Here is a 5,442-nt window from a genome sequence, read left to right on the forward strand (position 1 = left end):
GCCAGCCGTAGTTATTCGTAAATTTTAAACGGAGGTTTAAAAGTGAGGAGGTACAGAGAAACAAGATTATAGTTGTTAGGTTTTCATACGCATAGCCATGCACGGTGACCGTTTTAGTGGCACCACCTTTCACAATGCACACTTCAGACGTAGGCTGACAATGTTCAACACGTACAAAGTTGTACTGACAGGTGAACGATGGATGTTCATCTTATTAGATATCGAATCTATACGGTTTTTCATGACATAAACGTACCCATAACAAGTAAACCCGTAAAAACAAAGTTTTTCACTATAAATCCTTTATATGCGTGGCATCGGGGCGGCTAGAGTCTTCTCGTCCTCTGGCTTGAGATGGCTGCCACCTATGGGTCAGATGATTGTCTGGCAGCATTAAACAATTGGTAATTAAATATTGAATATTTTTCCCCTAAACAGTGTAAAATTTTTGAATTTTTTTTCACGAAAATGCATTGTCACGCACAACGAGTCTGTGTGCAAAATGTCAGCTCGATTGGATCACGGGAAGTGGGTTAAAAAACGACCGAAAGATTTGCACGGTCCTAAGCAAGCAAGCAAGCGAACTTAATATAAAGGATTTTAAAAAATTAACCTGTAAAAACAAAGTTTTTCACTCTAAATCCTTTATATGCGTGGCGGCTAGAGTCCTCTCGTCCTCTCGCTTGAGATGGCTGCCACCTATGGGTCAGATGATTGCCTGCCACCATTAAGCAATTGGTAATTAAATATTAAAACAATTTTCCCTAAACAGTGTAAAATTTTTGAATTTTTTTTTCACGAAAATTAATTGTCACGCACAACGAGTCTGTGTGCAAAATGTCAGCTCGATTGGATCACGGTCGTAAGCAAGCAAGCAAGCACGCAAGCACGTAAGCAAGCAAGCAAGCGAACTTAATATAAAGGATTTAAAAATGGCACCTGTGTGGAGCAGAGATCTTTATTTTGATCGGATATGAGCCCAGTAATTAAACTGCATAGTCTTTTTTTTACGTGATGAATTATATTCATGACAGTAATTATACACATTTTTTGAATTATTTGGGCGACATACATAACAAAGCATGCACAGTAATGCTCTGGGAGCGTTAGTTTGTGTGTTTCGAGACTAACCCAAAGACCCTTCGTGTCGTAACTACTTTGTTTATTAAATAATACGTCGTAAATGTTCCGTAGACAATATAATGCCATGGAAATGTTACACAACACTGAGCAGTATCGATTCTGTTTTTGTTTACGTAGAATAAACATGAAAAGTAAAATAGTATTATTTAACAAAAGTGCTAAATGTTATCGGATTACAAAATACCCCAATCTTACAAAATAACAATAACATGACTAATTTGCAAAGCACGAATTTCGCCAATTGGCCAGACAAGCTCCTCAGCGCATAATATGCAAGAGAGAGAGAAAGCGAGCGAGAGAGTGAGGCCTTCCAATAACAAATGACACAATTTTGCGCTCGCTTGCATCTTTTTTTCTTTCCCTGAGAGTCATAGCAAGTTCTATTTTGCATTTCCCTTTTTGTGTGTGTGTGTGTACGAATGCTGATATTCATGATCATTATCACAATTCTCCCCCCGCCAAAAAAAAGAAATACATTTCCTCCCCCCGTGTGGAAAATGGAAAGTGTCAGCAGTCTTCTTAACCGCCATTTACCACACAGCAGGGTTTCCCGCCTCCTCAGGCTAAAATGCACAATCATCATTAGCGAGACGGATGGCTGTTTATTTTCCACCGTCATTATTTGAAATTAATTATTTAGACATGCACAAGGCTTGCAAGGATGCCAACGCAATATTCACATTTTTTTTTCTATTCACGTGCTCTGGAGACTTAAACGTGTCAGCTTTGATGTACAAACCACCACCACCACCCCCACCTCTTTTCCCCACTCAACGATGCATTTGAAATTACATTTCCCTCTTTAGCGACTACTTAAGAATGGAATTTCTTTATGATGCCTTGGCGTAGAACTAATTATTGCGCCTATCAGAATCAGAAAATATATTTTTTTTAAATATCAGCTAAACTCCGCAGCTATACACAATCCGATTTTCGACAAACTAAAATTGTTAATATTTTAAAAGACGAACGGCCGCGCGTTTGCTGTTGTTATTTTTCCCGTAGTATTATATTCGCGTGACACTGCGAATCCTTAAATTATGCAACCTCTGACCTTTTAAATCCTTTCGCGTGACAGTCATTGTCGACCCACGACAATGTCCTCTCTCCCATTCATTAACCCGATGTTACCCACAAGGCTCTGCGTTCCTCCCACCCACCCCCCCCCCCCCCAGTATTTCTTAAAGAACTTTTGAAAAGAAATGTGGAGGGAAGGGAAAATAAATAAATAAATAAATTGCGCTCTCCTTTATAAATATATAACGTCCGGCGGGGAAGAGCAAGGGAGCGTGTGGAATAATGACACCACGTCATGCTTTATCGGACCCCGATCTATCAGCGTGACTCCTGGTTCCCTGGCTCATTCCACCGGCAGCTTAATAAAGCAGACTGCACACTCCATTAGACAGAAATATTAAAAAAGAATTAGGTTAATGGAAATGCAATTGCAATAAATGAGGCAACAAAGGCACTGTGACAAAAAATGGCATTTTGCTTCCAGTCCGCCGCAGTAATGACGAAGTGTCGGGGCAGTCGACGATTGCCATTTCGTAACTTAAATTCTTTCGAAAGTAATGGTCCATGGAAGATGTACAATAAGGCATTAGCTTTGTGCAGAGCTCTGCGAATTACCATTCAGAGGTCCTGTGCCGAGATTGAGCTCACTACGGTACGGGGATAACCTCGCACAAATGAGGTTGCATCGGGATTTACCAATTCTGATGAGAAGCCAAAAAAATATATTACTCATTTCAATCTGATGACCTACGTTAAAGGTAAAGAATAAGAACCACGCGCATCGCCACAGTGCGTATAAAATGGGCATACAATTGAAGGGATGTGTCTTCCTTTCCATTTCTTCTCGCAAAAAAGACAAAGATCCCCCACGTAGCCTTCACAGACTGTTGGGACAAGTGCTGTTAGCGAGTAGCACCTATGAAGGCCGGCACGGCACAGGAGGAGGTGGGTGACCAGCACCGCGCCCGACCGCCTTTGTCTCCCCAGTGGCGATGTTTACACGCCAGTACCGTGTAGCAATTCGAGGCTGAGTCGACCTAGGGGAGGCCCAGGACCGCTTCCGATATTCGTCACTGCTGTTCACCGTGAGAGGGAGTCGAACTCGGTTCGCCGGGTCCGTAGCGCAGCGCGCGAACCGGCTCCGCTTACCGCTCCAATGCCTTCACACGCGCGCACACGCGCGCACATTCGCTCCCTTTGTTTGTGTGGCAACAGAGAGTTCCGAGAAGAAAAGCGTGCGGCCGGGATTAACCTTTTCCCAGGTCCGCATTTGCCGTGGCTCGGGATCAGACAGTGGAAAGTCAGATTAACAGCTCCAAAGCACGCCCCCGCCCCCCCCCCTCGCCTAACCCCGGGTCATCTCCATAGCTCCCGGGTGGCATAGCAGATGACCAAGTTGTCTGCCGACTGGCCCCAAGGGTCTGCGGGGCCGCAGAGAGCAGGTGCTCGAATGCATTTGGAATGTAAGAAGTCCAACTCTCGCTCAGCCAACCTCCTCCCCGCGCCTCCCTCGCCTCGTCCTGCAATCGTTCGCAGCGAGCACTGCGGAAAGTGTGCGGTGTCGCATCACCACCACCACCCCACCACCACCGCTCTCTGGAAGTCTCCTTGTTACCACAGCGGCCGGGCACGGAACGCAAATGGCCAGAGAGAGAGAGAAGGGGCATGTTTGGCTGGCTTCTGATGTTTTTTTTTCTTCTTGAACTTCTTCTGCCCGTTGGACAACGTTACACGCGATTGGTGAACATCGCACGGCACGTGTTATGTAAACAGAGCCGACCAGCGCAATGCCGTTGTGAATAAAATATATATATTAACTCGTGTTTGTCGTCATCCCACGCGTGTCGGTCAGGCACGGATGTACAGCCTGAGCATTGATTGTCTGAGGAGGGTCGCATATTAACAAATCGATCCCTTGCCGAGTCACGTACATCCTTGGCAGGCATCAAGTTACAAATCGCCGTTCATCAAAACCCCTCCGGCGCACCGCTACAAACTCTTAACAGTCAACAGCGCAAGCCAAGTGAATTACTTCCCGCGTAAGGGCATGCTGCAATCCTGCAGACACGACGGTATTGTATGTATGTTGAACCTCTTTCACACACGGTACCTAGCCAACCGTCGTTCATCGGAGGTGCGGGGGAAGGACAACAAACTAAAGCACAGAAAGCATGTTTAAAGAAGTTAGTGTTTCAATCTAGACGATTTAAAAGTGCGTATCTCTTGGTGGCTTCCGAATGTCGGAAGGAAGAGCGTTCCAGACGGCCACAGAAGCGCATCTGAAAGCGCGCGATACGGCGACCATCTTTGTTTGCTACAATAATTAGTTCCAGCATCCACTCCCCACAAGTCACCAGAGGACCACATTTGCATTGTGCCATCAACTTAAATTCACACAACGCCAAGTTCAACTGCGCACGATATTTATGCACAAAGCACTGATTGAGCAACACATCAAACGCTTGCAAGGGAACACTTTATATATTGGTGCTTATCCTCAGAGCCAGGAGTGGCAATTCCACATTCCTTAGGTGGATCAAATGATGTTTAGTCCGATCAATAATTTCCGATGGGTAGTTTATCAGCTGTTGCAGTTTGGCAGAGTGCAGAAGCTGGCCAATCGCGAGGCTGCGAGTCCAGATCTTGGTCAGGGAATGTCTCGGCCATTCACCTCTACAGGGTCAATACATCGGGAACAATTATTTTTTGGTGGTGAAGTCAGCAGTGTTTGTACTTGAGGAAGATGTACCCCCTGCCGTGGGATTCTGCGATGTCCACCACTCGCTCAGTGCCGTCAACACATTGGGTGGGAAACCTTTTTGGACTGTTTGAAGGAAGTTTAAGTCGTAGAATCGGTTACAGCGCCGGTGGCTAGTGCACAGATTGCCCATCAAAAAGTTGTAAATTAAAAAATCATCTCTCGGGGGTCAATAAAGCGAGTACTACTTTGTGGAAAGCAAACAGAGGTTGTCCTACCAGTGTTTTTTCATTTTCAGAGGAGGGGAACACTTTCGCCATGAAGGCATCACACGTGTAAAACCATTTGGGGTTTCGACAGCAGCATGATTGGGGGGGGGGGGTGTTTTCACATTTGCGTCATGTCGGGGGCCGCTCTAAAGGCCACCACGGGCCGCTGGTGGCCTTGCGGGCCTTGCGATGAAGAAGTCTGTGGCCTATACAATACACTCACCCTGCTGTGGAAATGTGCACATGTCCCACCACCGACTCGCAGTTCTGCAGGCAAGTTATTTATGTATTTTAATTATTATTATTATTAGATGG

The sequence above is a fragment of the Lampetra planeri genome, chromosome 1 (genome assembly GCF_965212315.1).
Source record: "Lampetra planeri chromosome 1, kcLamPlan1.2.h2, whole genome shotgun sequence".
NCBI lineage: Eukaryota > Metazoa > Chordata > Hyperoartia > Petromyzontiformes > Petromyzontidae > Lampetra > Lampetra planeri.